The following is a 20485-nucleotide window of genomic DNA, read 5'->3' on the forward strand; positions in this document are numbered from 1 at the left end:
AACCGATTTTTAAGCTCATGACCAAAGCCCGGACTACTAAACGGTACAGTCAGATGTTTGAAGTTTGCCACTGCTCGGACGAATTGTAGGAAGCATGTCCTACAAGAGGCACCATCCGGCATGAACCGAATAGGTTACTCTCGGCTAGCATCTGGGGAGCAGATCTCTTCCCAGAAATCTATGGTTAAGGAGGTCCAGTCAAGAGGCTACGAGGTTAAACCAGAGCCTTAAGGATCGTTGGGGCCTTACGGCTAAGAGGAGGCAAGACCTGACTCCTAAAGGTAATGGACAAAAGAAACCCACCCAGGCGTTTCCAACCTTACCAGAAGAAGCAACCACGCTTTCCTCAACAAGTTCCAGCAGTACCGTTAGTGCAGACAGCCCAAAAAACCCTCCACTTCTAAAGGTCAATCACAGCCAATTTATGTGATATCGCCCCCTCAGCCTCAGCCCTCCACCTCTTACGCCATCTTCTCCAGCTTACAATCAAGCCTTCGAGAGTCAAGCTTCTCAGAAGTATGACCGCTCGGGTAAGGGAGGCAGAGGTAAGAGGTCCTTTCGTGGGAGAGGATCGGGAGGCCCCTTTAATAGGGGAAAGCACTTCAGAGGAGGACGAGGCGGTTACCAGAACCAATGAAGAATTCAGGTAGGAGGGAGGCTGTTTCACTTCGCCGACCGGTGGAACTTCAGCCAATGGGCTCAGAGCATAGTGTCAAAAGGGCTGGGTTGGAGCTGGTTGACGAACCCACCTCCAGCCAGACCTTTCCGTCAACTTCCTTCCAAAGAATTGACAGAGTACGCGGAGGACCTCCTTCAGAAAGGAGCTATAGCGAGAGTCAAGAGGTTAAAATTTCAAGGTCGCTTGTTCGCGTGCCAAAGAAAGGCTCACAAAAAAGAAGGGTAATCTTAGACTGTCCCGCTTTAAACTTAACCATCCGCTGCGACAAGTTCAAGATGCTCACGATCTCTCAGGTGCGGACCTTACTTCCCCGTGGGGGCCGTCACCACCTCTATCGATCTTACAGACGCCTACTATCATATCCCTATTGCAAGACACTTCCGTCCATATCTGGGTTTCAAGATAGGAGACCAGACATTCTCCTTCAAGGTAGTTCCATTCGGACTCAACGTGGCACCGAGAGTGTTCACGAAGCTAGCGGAAGTGGTAGTGCAACAACTCAGATCGCAAGGGATTATGGTAGTAGCGTATCTCGACGATTGGTTGATCTGGGCCCCAACAGTCGAGGAATGCAACAGAGCTACTCCTGAAAGTGATTCAGTTCCTGGAATATCTAGGCTTCAAGATAAACAGGACCAAATCAGACTCACTCAGAGTCAAACTTTCAGTGGCTGGGCATTCAATGGAATCTATCCTCCCACACTCTGTCGATTCCATCAACCAAAAGGAAAGAAATAGCAAAGTCAGTCAAGCAATTTCTAAGTCACAAACTAGCGTCAAGGAGAGCCAGGAAAGGATCCTGGGTTCTCTCCAGTTTGCATCAGTGACAAACGTCTTAATGCAAAAGCCAAACTGAAAGATCTAACCAGAATCTGGCGCTCGCGAGCAAACGTCAGGTCCAGGGACAAACTATCCTCAGTGCCTCTGATTCTAACGAATCGACTTCGTCCGTGGGCGAGAGTCAAGAATTTATCAATGTCAGTACCCCTTCAGTTCCCTCCACCAGGGATCACCATCCACACAGACGCGTCCTTAAGCGGCTGGGGAGGGTATTCCCAGGTCAAAAAGGTTCAAGGGACAATTGGTCACCTCAGTTCCGTCAGTTCCATATAAACGTACTGGAGGCAATGGCAGTGTTCTTGACTCTAAAAAGGTTACGCCCACCCAAGTACTCCCACATAAAGCTAGTCCTGGACAGCGCAGTGGTAGTACATTGTATAAACAGAGGAGGGCTCCAAGTCACGTCATCTAAATCACGTCATGATAGCCATCTTCTCCCTGGCAGACAAGTTCAGTTGGCATCTTTCCTCCACTCACATAGCTGGAGTAAGAAACGTCATAGCAGACGCCCTAATCCCGATCAGTGCCCCTAGAGTCGGAATGGTCACTGGACAACAGTTCGTTCCAATGGATCCTTCAAAAGATCCCAGGGCTACAGGTGGATCTCTTCGCATCCCAAGCGAACCACAAACTACCGTGTTATGTACCCCAACCTGGACCCTCTGGCCTATGCCACGGACGCCCTGGCTCTAGACTGGAACAACTGGGAGAAGATTTATGTCTTCCCTCCAGTGAATCTCCTCATGAAAGTATTGAACAAACTCAGGACATTCAAGGGTCAAGTGGCTCTAGTAGCCCCAGACTGGTCCGAAGAGCAACTGGTATCCTCTAATTTTGGAGCTGGGCCTTCGTCCTCTTCAGATCCCCCAGTCCCAAGCTCTCCCAGTCAGTACAAATGAAGACTGTGTTTTCGCTTCCTCAGGGATTCTCAAAACCCTAACTTTATGGATTTCATGAAGTTTGCGGCAAAAAGAGATGCGAATATTGACCCTCAGAATATTCTATTCTTGGAATCCGATAAAAGGGATTCGACTTTGAGGCAGTATGATGCTGCTGTCAAAAAGTTAGCAACCTTCCTGAGAGAATCGGATATTAGAATCATGACAGTTAATTCGCTATATCCTTTTTCAGATCCTTATTGAAAAAGGTTTTTTAGCAGCTAGCACGATTACGACAAACAAGTCAGCTTTGAAAAAGATATTTCAATTTGGATTTAACATAGACTTGACGGATTCCTACTTCTCGTCTATTCCTAAGGCATGTGCTAGGCTTAGGCCTTCTGTAAGGCCTACGTCAGTTTCATGGTTCTTAAATGATGTTCTAAATAAAACTGGCTTCCGAAACCGATAATGACACATGCTCGTTTATAATGCTCTAAGAAAAACCCTATTCTTATTAAGCTTAGCTTCAGGAGCAAGAATTTCAGAACTGTCGGCTCTATCCAGAGACCCGGATCATATTCAGTTCCTTCCCACAGGAGAAGTCCTACTTTCTCCGGAACGTAGCTTTTTAGCAAAGAATGAAGATCCTTTGATGAGGTGGGAACCTCGGAAGGGTACTACCCCTTCCACAGATGTATCTCTTTGCCCAGTTACAACCTTACGAGCCTTTCTGTCTAGGACCTCCTCATCTTCATCGGGTCCCCTCTTTAGGAGGGAAAAAGGTGGAACTTTATCCATTAAAGGCATCAGGCAACAAATCCTGTACTTTATTAAGCAAGCCAATCCTGACTCTTTCCGAAAGCACATGATGTCAGAGCAGTAGCCACCTCAATTAATTATTTCCAACATATGAACTTCGATGAGTTGAAAAAGTATACTGGATGGAAATCACCGACAGTGTTCAAACGTCACTACCTTAAGTCCTTGGAAGCTCTGAAATTCCCCAGCAGTAGCAGCGGGTGAACATAGTTTTCCTGACTCTAGCTAATTTTTAGTAGAATAAGATTCAGTCCTCCTTTCTACCTGCCTCACCAAAAGTTCGTCTATTCCTACCTTGTTCATTTTTGCATTCACCTTGTGTCCTTAGCTGCTTTTGTGATAGTGTAGTGGGTGACCTTATTGTCTGGTTAGGGACACTCACAAATGGATTATAAACATTGATCTCATGGATGTTTTTCCCCTTATTTTTATGCTAGGGGATACATCATTTTATAATGATTACGGGTTTTGTATATTAAGTCAATAACATTATCCTTTATATATTATTGTTGATTGTTTTTATTAATTGCTATTATACTTTTGATACATGCTGTTACACAGATACTATTGATACATGTAAATAATTTTACCTGTATATATGTAAATTACCTTATGTTAACAAACATGATTAGATTTTAGGGTAATATAAGCATATTTCTATTTTTATACCCCTGTGTATATGTATCTTTTAGCAATTATGTCTATTCATATATATGTTTTATCTTTTATTGAGACCTATTCTGATTTATTTTATTTTTATTTTCATTTTATTACTTTTGTTTACAATCTTGTGCTATTTCTCTGGTACGATTTCGCGCAGCGACACGAGCTGAGCCCAGAAAATTTTTGGATTTTTGGACGTAAGGAAAAATCTTATCTGGGCGATTGGCTCGTGTCGCCAGCGAAATCCCACCCTACCCATCCCTTCGCCCAAGATTGTCTGCTACTTCAGGATGGCCACCAGAGGCGCAGCAGTCGGCAGCATGGGATGGAGTAGTAGTAAGTACGAGCTGCGCACTCTGTGGTCGGCTCCCCTCTTGGAGGGATTTTGTAGTGGGAGATTTCTATTGGCATTTGGCTCGTGGTAGTGGTCTCACTCGCCTAGTGTCATACCGACACCCTCCTGGAGGGGTGAGCGAGTCAGTTATACTGACCTTTTTCTTTATTTTATTTATCTCTGGTATGTGTTAGTACATTTACCCTAGAAATAATAGATTAAAGGATATTCGCTGGCGACACGAGCCAATCGCCCCAGAAATAGATTTTTCCTTACGTCAAAATCCCTTTTTAAAGTATGTTTTAGAAGTGGAGGAGAGAGAGAGAGAGAGAGAGAGAGAGAGAGAGAGAGAGAGAGAGAGAGAGAGAGAGAGAGAGAGAATTACTTTAGTATTGGTGACAGACTTGTGATGGGGGAAAGGCAGAAGAGTGGTGAGTCGGTGCACAGATGCCTTGGAAACAGGGTGTTATGACTGCCAAGATCATGCTGCACTATGCTAGATAAAATTTGAAGGATCATAATACGTATTCAAGTTAATTCTCTTAAGAAATTCATATCCTAATCTTTTATTCTGAGAGACACAAAATTAGAATTTGTTCTACTTATTTCTTTTCTGACAAAAAAAATTCTTTGAACAAAAAATGTATATTTAAGTGATTTACATGCTATATGAGAATAAATTAGGTCAATTGGTAAAAAAAATTAAGGAAAATTTACGATTAAGTTTCGGCCATCTCATTTTGTAATTTTCTTTATAGTATCCAAACGACAGGATTACAAGAGGGACTCCCATCCTAAAATTCATTAGAATTATGTTATGAATTAAATCCAACCATAAAAAAAGGTCCCTGCACATTGCACACGTACCCATGGATTCTGACTGGACTCGTACCCATAGACACTGGGACACTTTCTTCACAACAGTCTTAAATGACGATGGTGTTTACTCTTGCGGCCAGGTAAACTTAGTAATTGTTCGGGAAGAAGAAGAAGAGAAGGAGTGTGCTACATAACATTTAAATACTGTAATTAGTTAAACTGTACCATCAGAATAAGGTTATGAATTGCATAAATTTATTACGTAGCTATTCATGATAATTAATTTGTTCCTACAGCCAGCTCTTCCGAGCCGAGTGTTCAGCTCTGCCAAATGAACTCTGTTCTTGATCAGTGCCACGACATAGCACCCTCCTTTCCTTGTGTCATCTTTTCAGACTATGTATTGAGTTTCACAGAAGGGGTCATCGTCATCGTCGTCTGATGCCTCTTTACCTCCCTCTTCAAAGGCTTGCTGGCCTAAGAATAGGAAGGTAGCTTCTCTCTGCATCCTTCCCCTGGTGAGGAAGCAGTTGGCTTTCTCATCATGCTGTACCCAGGATATAGTGTCTCGAGAGGGCCAGGAGTTTAGACCCAGGTTCATTTTTCTGTCTCTGGTTCCATGGGCATAGCTTCTGGAAATGGGGCTGTGTTGGATACACAAGTATTATCAAGTTTCCAACCTCCAAACGGGGTCATATATCCAGTTAGTAACAGAATTTTCTCTCCGTGACAGTGGCGGAGAGCAAGCGAAGGGACCGAGCTGCTTTTGGCAACTTGGACCCACCTGTGAAAGCCAGGAATGGCTCTTCCTCAGGTGCCATGGTCGATGTTGCTGTCCCTTGGGACAAGATATCTGGTGGAGCTAGGAGCAGGTTCTCTGGGTAGTCCTCTTCTTGAGGTTCGATCACAGAGAAGACAGATGCGTAGCAAGATGTGGCAAGTTGTCGCCAACTTTTGGTGCATTTAGATATGGTTAACTCTAGCTTGTGTGAACAAACCAGTTGTAGGAAAAGAATGCTTTGTTTGTTGAGTGAGAACCTCTGCTTTCCATTTAGGAACAGCAAATGTTTTCCTACTTTACTACTTTATGCATTACTGTCATCACTGAAACCCTCCGTTCTGTCTGATTCACAGGGTGATCAATATGGTAATGATCATCTTGAATCTCAGGATGACCCTGGTGGCTCCCAGTGAGCACGTGCCGCATGGTATTTGGACCTGCTAGCTCTGCTTTCCAAGGCACTGAGAAATTCTCCCCAACACAGCCTCTTATGCCGGCTGCATGTCGAGAGGTACCACCAGTCTGTGTTGTTGGTCACTTCATGGCTGGACACTATCCAGCATCTCATGCAAATGAGTTTTCTCATCAGAAAGGCATTGATCTCTCTTCCTCGTGGGAGATCTTTATGCTGATGAGAAGCTTTGAAAAGTCTTGCCCTCCTTGGGAACTCAGGCCCCATGAGTGGGATGTGACTCTTGTTCTACAAAGCCTGCCATGTACACAGTTCAAGCCTTTATGAGAGTCATCAGACAGGGATCCGACCGCCAAGACTGTATTCTTGCTTGTCTTGGCACTGGTGAAGAGTTGGTGAATCTCATGGACTTTCCTTCGACCTTAAACTCACTAGGGGTGGGTATCTTGTCACATTCAAACTTGTCCTGGAATTCATGGTTAAGACTCAGAATTTGGTCCCTGACGTCAGATTCTAGTCTCTAAAGGACTTGTTGGTAGTGATCCAGACAAGATGCTATGTCCAGTTAGGGTGCTGCAGTACTATGTAAGAGGACTTGACACCACAGGCCTGACTGTTGATGACTCTTTGTTAGTACTGGCTTGACCAGGAAAGATGTGTCGAAGAACACCATTTCTTTCTGGCTTCATGAGATGATCAAACAATGATACTCTGCGTCTAATGAGGTGGACGGGTATGTACCAGGCAAGAGCTCACAAGGTTAAGGACCCATAGGTTCTTGGACGATCTTTTCCTTGGGTCCTGCGGTGGCTGCTCAACAAGTTGCGTTACTCACCCAGCTCCCACAGGGGACAGTTGAGCTGTCACGTGCTGGGCAGGAGTGTAACGCAAGCGTCCACGATCTATACTGTGGATTAATAGATGCAAGTCCTACCTCTCTCTCTCTCTAGCAAGGTGAGAGGTGGGCTGACAATAAAACAAAGCTGTTGGTGTTATTAGCCTTTTATTGTCTCTGACAGTATGGGTTCATCCAAGCCCTTTTTGAATCAGTAACACACTCATTAATTAAAGTCCCAGAAGTTTGACAGCTTAGCATCACATAGTATGTTCAAAAGGTCAGTGGCATGGGAGTCCTTCCTCTGCTCTACATGAACAGGAAGAGAGGCCTAGGTGAGTCGAACTACCAGTCTGTTCAGAGATTTACAGAATCCCCCCACCATAAATTAAGTCTCCACATGTGAAGACCAAAGGTCTTTATATGAATGGCACATCTCAAGCCACCCCTTATTCTGCTACCTGGGCCTAAAGGCAAAGTGAATGCTTTACCGACTGGGTGGGCAGGACTCCCATCTCTACCGTCGGTAGTTAATAACTTTGTTAAAAATTAAACGGCTGCTCCAGCTCACATTTACAAGCAATAGCCCATATGTAAATGCCTTCAGGTTTGTATTTTAGGAAAAATACAAATTGCTTTTGTTGTCCTTGAGTTTTGGATGATCAGTTTTAAATTAAATTTAACCTACCAGCATAGAATAAGTTGTAGTACAGTTTATTTTAAATGCTTAAAGAATTTGAATTTTAATGATATAGTAGTTGTTGATTTATAGGTCTAGGCATACCTTTTCAGTCAGTTTTTCTAGTGTAACATTATTATATGAAAATTGTATAAATTTCAACTTGATGTTTTCATTAATTTTTCAGAAAATGAAGTGTACTGAATGTGCAGGAACAAAATTTACTGAAGACAGTGGCTTACGGACATGTGACTTCTGTGGAACAGAGGTTAGGGATTTTGTTGCTCTTGAGAGTCAGGAATTCCTTTCCAATCTTGATGTTTCTCAGATAACTCGAATCAAGAAAGAAAGATTTAAAAATGATGATGGTAGGTGTATTGATCTGATGGATCATATATACATTTCTTTAGCTTTACATTTTTTGAATATTTTATTAGTATATGTTTTTTTTACCATCTTGGCTAAACTGTTTACATTTATGTTCCATCTTAAAGTTGTACATGTACAGTACTCAAATTTCTTGCTGAAATTTTGGATGGGTTTAGGAATAAATAGCATAGTGATCTGTCATTACATGATACAGTGGACACACCCCCCCCCCCCCCCCCCCCCCCCCCCCCCCCCCCCCCCCCCGTATTTGGCGGGGGATGGATTCCAGATACCACCCCTCTCTTGCAAATAGCTAGAATCCACAAATACTTTAGAACCCTTATAAAATTGCTAAGAACTGGATATTTTCTTAGTTCAGACTCAGAAAAACCCATTAGAAATGCTTAGACAAGGTGCATTTAATCATGAAATGATATGAAAATATAGTTTTCATACAATCAACTTACCTGTCAGATATATACATAGCTAAGAATCCGTCGTCCCGACAGAAATTCAAATTCGCGGCACACGCTGCAGGTAGGTCAGGTGATCTACCGTCCTGCCCTGGGTGGCAGGATTAGGAACCATTCCCGTTTTCTATTCATATTTTCTCTGTCGCTGGAATGTAAACAACGTTTGCAGTTCCTCCTGACTTGATTTTTGGATTTCATTGCCATCGATCTTCTGGGCTATCTTTTGCAGGGAAGTACTGGATCTTTGGTTCGGCATACGCATATTAATTTGTTTTAATAACTTTGGCTTCGAAAATTTCGAAGAATTGTTTACGTGTAACTACCGAACTTTTCGGTAGACACTCACATAGTTTGCAAGAAGGAAAATTTTAATATTTATTCATAATAACATGTAGTAAATGTTAGAATTGATTGAGCTAACTTCCTTCTTGAGGAAGTCAGGAATAGAATTAGTTACACTTCCTTTAGAAGTTTTTATAGCTCTCGTACTAACGAGCAGTTAGAGCATTAAACAATACTAGTAGTGTTGTATCCTCATCTCCTTCTTACTTCACAGAATCTTCAAATTCATATTGCAATTTGAAGACAAAGGTATGTAGCTCAAAATACGAGCTATTGAAAGGTAAGAAGTGATTTTAGTGTTCACAGTGCAGTGGAGGGTACGTTCTGATCGGCTCTTTTTCGCTCCCAGGCCTAAACCTCTTCCAAGCTCACATACCCAGAGGAGAAGGAAAGTCGAAAGCCTTACGGAGGTTATGGAGAATCCCCACCGATCAGGCGTCCCCTCGGCAGGATCTGTAGAATGTCCCAGACTGCCAAGTTTGCCATTGGAAAGGCGTCCTAAATAGTAGAGGGTGTGCGTCCGATCGGCTCTGTCTCGCTCTCAGGGACCTAGACCTCTTCCAAGCTCAGAAGCCCAGAGGAGAAGGAAAGTCGAAAGCCTTACGGAGGTTATGGAGAATTCCCACCGATCGGGCGTTCCCTCGGCAGGATCTGTAGAACGTCCCAGACTGCCAGGGATAGCCATTGGAAAGGCATCCTTTAAAAAGTGCGTCTCTTCTTCTTTTTCTTCATCTTACATCGGAAAAGACGAAGAATGTACATGTTTGGAGTTTGGACGATCTGGCGCGTTCTCTGAAAACTAAGAGAACACTGAGCAGAGGCTGAGAGCAGCCAGCAAGCTAGCGCGAGCTGCGTTCCAAACAGCCAGCAGCGAGCGCGTTCCAACAGACTAGTGCGAGCCGCATTCCAACAGACTAGCGCGAGCCTCGTTCATACAGATAAACGCGAGCCACGTTCCAGCAACTGAGTGCGAGCTGCATTCCAGAACTTTTTTTCTTGGCGCAAGGTGCCTTCAAAGAGAAAACAGACGGCTAAACTGAGGAGCCTTATAGTAGAGTGGCAATCAGAAGGATGCTTCCATTGAACGTTTACTGGCAAGAGGCTCGTAAAAGAAGACTAGAAGGCGCTCGGAACTATCAGGGCGCACGGGACCTTCCACGCAAGCGGAACGTTCCAGGAGTGATGGCTCCTTCTAGCGTCCGGAACATTCCAGGCGCGTGGAACTATCCAGGCGCTAGGCGCAAGGATCCAGGCGCCAGGCGTCAGAATATTCCAAAATCTTCATTTGAGAGAGAGGTCAGTCGCGAGACTCCTCTTTGAGTTTTTTAACTTGAGCAACTTTCCCCTGGCAAATGTGCAAGATGTCGCACTGGCGGCCGTTGCTTTTGTCAGAAGGATTCTGATACTAAGAGAAGCCCCTTTTCATTATTCAGAAGACTCCTGTGTTAGGCAGTTCTCTCATGCGACTCTCTCCTTCTCCATGCTCTTCCCTCGTTTTGAGGAGGCAAGAGCTTTGGGAGTTTTTCTTAATAAGAATCTCATCGACGTTTGGGTATGATGGCGGATAGGAAATATCTACTTCCTTCCGTAAACCCTAGTGATGAACAGAATTCTGTCTCTTCCGCGATTTATGAGGAAATCACAAAGATTTAAAGAGTTCCTGGATTAACTTCCTTCCTTAAGGATATATATATACTCTTTCTATCGTTCTATTAACGAAAAGAACGAAGATAGTAGAAGGTAGTAGAGTATCTGCTGTATGAGAATACGATACGGTCAAATCATAAACACATACCGTAGTTACTTCTTTGCTGTGCAACTCAATTACCAGTATCCTTCTACGACTTTCCTAGGAAGGACTACGCTTAAAGGGATTGTTAAGACAACACCTACTTAGCTTCTAGATTTATCGAAGTCATTTTTCGCTTAAATATGCTTTAATAAGAACTTCCTGAAGTTCGATAATAATTTTATAAGATTCCTTTATTAAATGGAGTAGCTGGCAACTCTCCGAAGAGTAAGGCCAGACGGCTAACGGAGACTGCTTTCGCTGAGAGCCTGAGACCAACGCAGTACCATGTAGGTGTCAGTCATGAGCGGTCGGGTTTATCTCTCTCTCCTGCGGGATGGAATAACTATCGTATCTCTCCCTACAGTCGCGGTATTAACCTCGGATTGAGGGGGGATAGTTAAGCTAACATAAATAAAATATTGTATGCCTTTGCTAAGAAGCTTTCAATAAGAGAGATAGTACAACCTTTCAATGCTGTTTACCGTAGGTAACATTATTAAAGGATCTATCGCAGCAGAACATTATATTATATAATGCTCTCAGGCTTACGAAAGCATAGCTTATTAGAGTACCTGCTCAGAAGAAGATGGATGAGTCGGATGGGAAACATTCTCTTTGTGGCAGAACTTGTTTCCCTGAATGGACTATACTACGTATATAAAGTTTTTTCCTACTAAGAACGGAATTAACATGTGAAAGGATGTCGGGTACCATAAAGGCACAGGTGTTCTGGCACATAACCTAAAAAGAATTAGAAGGAAGCGCCAACCTGGCGCATTGAAGCGCCAGCCTGGCGCAGTGAGCCAAGAGCACCATCCAAGATTTTCTCTGTTTTAGCGAGTTATTAACCTAAGAGTCCAGTAGCCTCTCGGACACCAGGCTCAGTAACGGCAAGATTCGTTCCTGATTTCGTTACCCATTTAATCACTTAGGCCAATTCCACGACTCTCTCATATCACAAAGAGCATCGAGAATCTCTTTTTTTGCTCCTGTTCGCGTTAACAAAGAGAACCTTCTCGATCGACGATAATAACTGTTAACATGTTTAACATTTATTGGAAAGAGGTTGTGAGAACCTGCGGAAAGTCTTCTTCATAGATCTCATAGTAAGGTAGAAGACGAACAGGGCTTCCTATAGACTGCTTCCTTTCCTCAAACCAAGAGAGGTAGCAATATACGCCATCTTTATTTTTTTTAGAAAGGGGAATAAACTTTAGTCTTTTTTTTTTTCCCCCTAAATATAAATTCTTTGCAGAATTTAAGATAAAGGGCGTCAAAGAAAAGAGAAGATAATACTTTATGCTCATTTTGGCCTTAGAGAGGTTGGATTCACAGAGGGTCACGTTCTTCTCACAGCATGTTTTGGAAGTCTTTTCCAAGACAGTCTGAATATTCTATCAGCATCTATTATAAATGGACCTTAACAACCTCTCCACTCTGAGTCTGTCTGCGCGCAGACTGACCAGAAGTGGACATGAATGAGGAGGATTTTTGCAAGGTAAATGACAATAGTCATGGACAAGATATAGAATTGCTGCAGATCGTGCTAGAGGGAATGAGGAAACTGTCCTCTTCCGATACCTCTGTGAACCAGATAGCGGTTTTTTTTTTCTTCCCTTTCAGAGGGAAGAATCACCTTTGTATATATCTGCTATCAAAGAACGCAGTAAAAGGCTATACTCTGTCTCTATAAAGGGATTGGAGATAGCAGAGGATTAAGATCTTCGGGATCATTATACGATACCTCAATATGACAAGAGTAGGATATCATGTACTTCTAATGGATATATTTGTGGCCACAGATTCTATGTTCCGACAAGATGGAACTGCTCCTCATCAAACTCTTTGAGAAATTTTTATGAGGGAATTCTTTGTTTCTCTTGGTCCCAACGATCAAGAAGACAAGTGATTTTTTGAGCATTGGAATCTCGCATCGATTCTATGGAGATTAGGCAATGGGTTCTTGCCAGCATAGTATGTCTGGCAAAAGAACTAAAACCCCCTATTCCTGATTCAATGTTTTCAGATAGAGGTTTTGTTGTCCAGGCAGGGTACTTACATTTTCATCTACAGTAGAATGGTTAAAACGTTTGCCTACAGAGTCTTGGAATGCGATGATGGCTTGAAATGCTTCCCAGAAAGGTGTTCAGAGGGATACAATAAAGAGCTAGAAATCAGGACTACTCCCAATTTCAGCTCGGAGTCTCCTTCGACTTCCAAGCTTCTTCCCTTCCTTCGGACAAGGATAGGGAAGATTCTGCAACGAGAGCCCTTCAACAGGTAAGAAGAGATCTCGTGAGCAAGGGAAGTACTCAAGAAGGATCCTCCTCGGAGGAAGACTCTTATCTCTCATACTGTTAGATATCCTATCGTATACTGGATGTAGCTGACTACAATCACTTCCCTTGCCGGAGAGGCCAAAGCTCAAAGTGGAAGAATTTCTTCCACCCTTCTCCAGTCTTGTGATTTACTATTGTGGATGTTCAGGACTTTCGGACAATGTAGCGCCAACCAGGAGCCTTATGCTAAAACAGAGAAATAAAAAACGCCAGAGGCAGACAGCCCCAAGACACTGTCATTGTCTGATGAGGAGAAAGACCAGGCCTACAACCTGACACAGATGCGCTAGATGCGAACATATAGGACAGATAAGAGTGTCCGATGTGGACATTGCCAGACATCCTCGAGACTCTACCAAGCTCGAAGCTCTGGCAAGAGGGGAGGAGCCAACCAGGTCGCGAGGCGCCAGGCAGGAGCGAGGCGCCAGGCAGGCGCGAGGTACCAGCCAGCCGCGAAGCTCCAGGCAGGCGCAAGGAGCCAGCCAGGCGCGAGGCGCCAGGCAGGCACCAAAGCGCAACCTGGCGCGAGGCGCCAGCCGGCGCGAGGCCAGCCAGGCGCAAGCCAGGCTCTAGGCGCGAATCTCCAGCGATAGGCGCGAGGCGTCAACCAGATGCGAGGCCCCAGTCAAGCGAAAGGTACCAGACAAGTGCCAGGCTCAACCAAGAGCGAAGCACCAGCCAGGCGCGAGGTTTCCTGCCAGGCTTCAGGCTTCAGACGGAGAGATCCATTCAAAAAAGCCCTGGTCTTCTTTGAAACATGGAGATCTCCTAAGCACTTCATAAGTGACTTGATTCCTTCAAACAGCTGAGAATTAAAGTGCAGGAAGTGCGCGCTTTTGCAAATTCTTGTTCTTTACATAACAATATGTCATATAAGACATATTAGCTGTGTTGTACGGTAGAGGCAACTCTGTGTTGACTTCTCATTACACAAAGGATGTCAAGTTAACCTACGAGAGATCCTTCTTTCTTTTGGTTTATACGTTTCTGCGGTTACGTTACTGGGATAAGGAGCCGACACTGATCCTAACTTTGAGTTAAAGTTATTTAACTTAGTGAAATTATTGGGGTTTTTGAAAAGGAGTGTAGGGGATAACTCTTTCAATTTGAGCGCGCAACCCTCGTGTTAGGATCAGGTGATCGGGATCGGTGTTGCGCTCCTTCATAAGGTGTATTGTCATAGAAGTGGTCCAGTACCCATTGACCAAGTCCTTTCAGGCTCTGCCGAGTAAGCGGTTCATACCCCATCGGCAGACCCACAAGAACTCTTAACCATAGATCACATATCTCGCTAAAGTCTTGAGGTGATGCAGACTACTGGGCAACAGCCACGAAGTCTACACCTATCAGATAGGAACCAAGGTTTATTTATACCTACAACATAGGTTGTTTACCTGTCTATTCCATGTTAGCTGTCTCTTACCCTCCACCAAAGGTGTCAATCAGCTATGTATATATTCTGACAGGTAAGTTGATTGTATGAAAATGATATTGTTATAATACAATAAAGTTTCATACATACTTACCTGGCAGATATATACGATTAATGGCCCACCCAGCCTCCCCGCAGGAGACAGGTGGAAGAGAGAAAATATGAATAGAAAACTGGAATGGTTCCTAATCCTGCACCCAGGGCAGGACGGTAGATCACCTGACCTACATGCAGCGTGTGCCGCGAAATTTGAATTTTCTGTCGGGGACGACGGAGTCTTAGCTATGTATATATCTGCCAGGTAAGTATGTATGAAACTTTATTGTATTATAACAATATCATATTGTTCATATTTGGAACAAACCTTTGGTCTTGACAATAGGATAATCTCCAAGCGCCAGCTGGTAACCAGTTAAAACAAATGTTTAGTCTTTTCTTTAACTGCCTTGGAGAGTAGATGCTGTCGCTTTTGCTCCTTCCAAGCCGGTTGTTTTGTGCTCGTGTATCCTTTCTTTTTCAGTGTGTTTATTGTGTGAGTGTTTCTGTTTCATAATGGATTCCTCAGAGTCTTCAGGGACTCCTCAACGCATGTGCCCAGGCACTCAGGGATTCCCATGCTCAAGGTTTCTGGCATCTGCAATTACAGATCCTCATATGACTTGCAGTAGGTGCCCAGCAAATTATTGTACAATTACAAATCCCTGCCCTGAATGTTGTCCCTGACCTAAGTCGCAGTGGAGAGTTTTACAAGGAGAGGGAACATCGCAGAGTTTCAACTCTTCTTTCTTGTGAGGGTTTTTCTTCTTGACTGAATGATTCGACCATTGCTCTCCTGTGGTTAGTTCAAGTGTACCCCTGTTGCCTTCCTTTTCTTCCATAGACGAGTCTATGGAGGTATGTATTAGGAGTACCACAAGATGATGCTATGCTTATTGTGGCCCCCCCTCTTCCTTGGGTTCTAATTCTCTTCCTGAGAGGGAGGGGTCTGTGCCATCTAATTTCTTAGTTTCAGTTTCAGATGGCGACTGTTTGGGCATTGCTTGGTCTACAGGGTTCACCTTCCTTGGCTGGCCTGTTGTCGTATTTCTTGGAGGCACGTATCCCCCCCCCCCCCGCCTCTGTAGCAGTCCTGCCTCCCCCAGGACTCCTTTACGCTGGCTCGTGTGCTGCCACCTTGTGGGGCTCCTTTGTCTTCGTCGATGCTCTCAGGGTCACACCTAATTGCTCCGCCAGTGAGACCATCGACCAACGCTGGCTTGGAGATGTCATGACATCACTCCCCCCCTGTCCTCTCAGCCTGTGACGTCAGATGCGGTGGCCACTCATCCTCCCCATCATTATGACATCATCGTCTTCTCTCGCTGAGCCATTCGAGGCTTTGTTTCAATCGGTCTTCAAGAAGGCTGCTGTCTCTGAGAAGAGAGTCGTAAACGGAGTGCTTCTTCCCCACCTCCTGCTAGTAAAAGACCTTGTAGAGGAGGAAGTTTTACTCCTGCTTCTTCTCCATCACATCTTTGCCATCATGTCAGACATTGGAGGATCAAGGACTTTGTGGCTTCGTCTTCTGCGAGCGAAAGGAGTGTATCACCTTCTGCCTCACATGACTATGTCTCTCTCCATGCCAGATCCGTGTTTCATGCGAGAGGGAGTGCTTTCCGCCATCTGGGCCCAACCATGGTCGTGTTTTCTCCCTTTGCCATGTTTGTTGTTCGTCAGGTTAGGGGTGGGGATCGGGGAAGGAAGGATGGCATTCCTGTCTTCGATAACCATGGCCAGTGTATCTCTTGTATGTGCAGGTAATTCATCATCGACTTCCTTTTCACGGCCATGTTCTCTCCCAATCGTGTACATGGTTCATGAACAATGGTAGTGGTTGAGAGTGATAACGTGTGTTCCTCCGTCTTTCCGTATTGCGGACGTGACTACATCTTGCACGTACCTGCTGATGAATATCAGAAGGTACTAACCCCCTCTTCATCTGTTTCCTGGTACCAGTTTCGTTGGCGTTAGGATGGTTTAAGGCGCACCAATTAAGAGGTCTAAAGTGGCTGATACGAAGGTGGTGCTCAAGATGCGTCTAAGGGTTTGCTTCACTTCAATAAGGACTGCAGTTGGATGGTCAGGAAGGTGAGGCTTCCCTGGACCCAACGGGGACGTGGTTTCTTGTTTCTCCTGGAAGGAGAACCTTAACCTTAGGTGTCAATCTCCTCCAGGTAGCTCTCTTCACGATGTTCCTTGGTCCTCAGGATTGTGCTCAGTTCGGCATTTCACGGACATGTACTCCACTCTTCACACATCCACCATACATGATCCCTCCTGTAAAATGCGTACCATGGGTTTGCCTGGCGGGTCCGTTGTGCAATGATTCCTTCCCACGATCATGTTGACGTGGTTCTTCCACACGAGCCTGTACGAGATTCGAGCTGGGGCCATGGTACAAGTGTCGCTTTGTGTTAACAATCTTCTGGAACCTTCGGTATCAGGATCTTGAGTTTTAGGGCTTGCAACTCCAACCAATAATGACCAGGAATGCCTAGGATTCCTTAAGGAAAGGTTCACCCAGTGGTTTTTTTAGAAGGGAGGATACTGCAAGCTTCCTTTTGCATAGTTCAGTACACATTTGCTGCGGAGCGAGGATGAGGGGAGACGCCACGCCAAGGTTTGTCTTCCTTCTAGAGTTTGTTTGATCTCATTCTGGAGTTCAACAATCTTTGAGGTTAGGGAACAACAAGCTCAGTTCTTCGATCACCCCAGTGGGTTTATAGAGTGCCATTGATGGGGGCCAGACCGAAATTCTTTAGGGACTTCTTTTTGAGCTTCCCTTTATCGGGTCACGCTCATTCCGTTTTGCAACGTGGAACGGCTTTTTGGGGGGGGACCAAGATGCCTCTGCATTCCAATAGATTATACCAAGTTTCTTCCCTCCTCCTCGTGCAGCATAGGAAGTACTAACTCCAACTAACCTTAAACGCCGAAGGGGTAGATTAAAAAATCGTTCTTCCGTGTTGCCGAGGCGGGATCTCAGAGTGAGCGCGGAAGCGGAAAAAATATTTTTTCATACAACTTCAAACTTAACCATGTCAGATATATTACCATGTAGCTATCGACCCGTCCGGGTCCCCGACAGAAATCCAAATTTCGCCGGGCACTCGCGACAGGGTAGGTCCCAGGTGATCTACCGCCTCCATGCTATGGGTGGCAGGGACTAGGAAACTATTCCCGTTTTCTAATCAGATCTCTCTGTTTCGCCGGCGGTATCAACAGTGTTGTTATCCTTCCTCCGACTAGAATTCGTTTTTCGCAAAAGCTTTTTGAATCATCTCTAGCTGATATTTGGTGATCGTACTTGGAATCGTTGTTTGGCATTCGCTATCTGGGTTGGACTGTTTTTTCTTTGGACTTGGGTTTTTGGAATTCGTGAATATGTTCTGACTCCTAGTGTTTAGTTTCAGAGTTGTTGTGTGAATGAGGGCTGTAAGGGTGAGGATTCCGGAAGCTCCGGTAGATCCCTCATACTACTTGGGTAGTGGGTGTTAGAATGGTTGAACTGCTCGATTGAGAATACTGGTAACGAGTGGGTGAGGAAATTGAGTGCACCAAGAGTGGAAGAATCAAACTTCTTCACTTGAACGAAGTTAGAGAAAGATAAGGGAGAGGAAGGCGGCCTTTGATAAAACCCGCAGAATGTCTACATCTCCATGATTTTACTGGTCTAGTTCTGTAGCTTCTTCTTCTGATAATCATGCCCCATTCTGTTTTTCAGACCCGTTCACAAATTGCTAATCCCTCTAGTTCTTGCTTCGGAAATAGCGGAACTCAGAGCTTCCCTTCAGAAAATGCAGGAAAACTTCGCAGCCATTGGAAGGTAAGGAAAGTGAATGTGGTTTCGCTAGTGATAATTAGTGTCCCCAGTGGTAGTGGAGGGGGCGTCTGGTCGTCCTTGCGACGCTCCCCAGGCCCTAGAACCTCTTCCAAGCTCCCTGGCCCGGAGGAGAAGGAAAGTCGAAAGCCGTTACGGGGGGTTGTTGGAGAATCCCCCACGATCATGGGCGTCCCATTCGGCCAGGAATCGATCATATCACATACTGCCAAGGACCGCTATAGGAAAAGCGTTCCTTCGAGAGTGATTTTTCGTCGTCTAGTTCGCCTTCTCCGAGGAAGAGGATGGAAGGAGTCGAAACTTTCCCGTCCTACTGAAACGAGAAGTATTGAAAGAGCAATGAAACTCAAATTCTAGTCCCGAGCGGCTTCTCTGAAGAATGGAGCGCCCTTCGGTAATAAAGAAGGCTAGAATACCATTCAGAACTCTGGGTTCTAGGAAAGGGATCCTAGAGGCGCCTTCCAGATTCTCCCTCTCCTGATTTCGAAAGGATTCCTTCAACCAGGAGGGAATATTAAATGAATATGCAAGAACAATTAGCCTCGTTTAGTAGGAACTCTATATAAGGAGCCTACTCGTAAGAAGGATTGATAGGCTTCGCCTAGTTAAAAGATCTAAATTATCGATCCGCCTGTCCGGGCGCGACGCACCCTTCAGGGGAGTTGTCGCCACAACGCGGTCCATCTCTGGGGGGAGCCAACGCGTTTAGACAGGAGGAGGAAGTAAGAAATGGAAGTTTACTCCTGTTTCAAGAGTATGGCGCCAACCAGTGCCCAGGATCCAGCGAGGCGCAAAGAGCCACAGTATTGGCAGTCACAACATTCAAGATCCGTTACAATCAAGCGCCAAGAGTTAGGATTGAAAGGGAAGGAAGATCCGTTAGGAGTTGAGAGCGCGTTGTTGAAACGGAAAGAGGCCTACCGGAATCAATACTCCTACTTAAAACATCAAGACGCATTCTAAGGATCAGGAGGTATTTGGAACGACGTAACTCCTACCAAGGCGCCAGGGAGTCGTCGGGCCTCGATACTCCTCCCAGGCGCCAGGAGTATTCTGAACTTAATACTTATCCCAGGGCGCCATGGAGTATTACCGAAGCTTATACTCCTCCCATGGCGCCAGGAGTATTCTGGAACTTAACTACTCCTCCCACGCGCCAGGAGGTATCTTTGAACAAGGATGCGCCTACTAGAAGCCAGGAGTATCTTCGAGGAGCTTCCAGGCGCCTTTTGCCAAGCTCCACCGGACTGTATTCCAAATCACGGTTACCTCCTACCTAGGGCGCCTGTATACTTTCCTTGTCCTGGACACCCATGGCGCATTCCTCGTATGAAGAGCCTTGGTACATTTCGAAAGAGAGTTAAGGGAAAGAATCAGAAGAAAAGAAGGGAGCCGTTATCCTTCCCCGAGCCTATGAACCCAGAAGGGATGCCTCGGAGGATGAAATGAAGGAAGGATCTTCCTTAATTACAAAGTGTTCTTTCGTCCCTTCGTATTGGAGGAATATGGAGACTCGTTAACGCCAGCCGCTCCTCCTTCTCCAACGCCTCTCTGTTTCCTCGAGCACGAAAAACAAAACAACAAGTCTTCCTCTTTCCTAAAAATGGACGGACCTGCTATATCTATGAGCGGAGGGCGCTTCAAATCTCTTGACTCCTGGTTTCAAGCAGAAGAAGGAGTTAGGAAGGTACCGGTTCTTTTGTATGCCTCCCGCTAAACTTACCAGGGAAGGGAGGAAGGCATTTTGGTACGAAAACGGGAGAGAATATGGGATTGTATCTGTACCGTTTCAGCTGGAGTCAGACTTACTCGAGTTTAGTGGATTCATCGAGAAGACACCGCCTTGAATGCAGGCAAAAGTAACCCAATGGGGGAGGCTTTCGGAAACGGAAACGGCCCACCTCCTCAAGGACCTTTTTTTCCACTTTACAAGAAGTTTTTAACTTCTTAGATTGGTCCCTTGGGGTTCTGGCCAAGAAATCTCATGAAAAGTGGAACAACTGGGACCCAGAAACCCTAAATAGCATCCTCCCACCTGGCATTGAATAAGGCTGTTCATGGATGGATGCGGCTGAGGTATGCTCCCCTCTTGGTTCAGGAGTTTTAAAGGAAAGAG

At 45.0% G+C, this 20485-nt stretch overlaps 1 long non-coding RNA gene across 1 annotated transcript in view; it reads left to right on the forward strand.

The window, feature by feature from the left end:
- The window catches only part of LOC135223622 (uncharacterized), a 113884-nt gene that overhangs the window by 38891 nt on the left and 54508 nt on the right, over positions 1–20485 (forward strand). Inside the window, exon 2 of the long non-coding RNA XR_010316545.1 lies at positions 7930–8110. This is a non-coding gene — a long non-coding RNA (uncharacterized LOC135223622). The remainder of the gene's footprint in view (positions 1–7929; positions 8111–20485) is intronic.

The sequence above is a fragment of the Macrobrachium nipponense genome, chromosome 10, assembly GCF_015104395.2.
Source record: "Macrobrachium nipponense isolate FS-2020 chromosome 10, ASM1510439v2, whole genome shotgun sequence".
NCBI lineage: Eukaryota > Metazoa > Arthropoda > Malacostraca > Decapoda > Palaemonidae > Macrobrachium > Macrobrachium nipponense.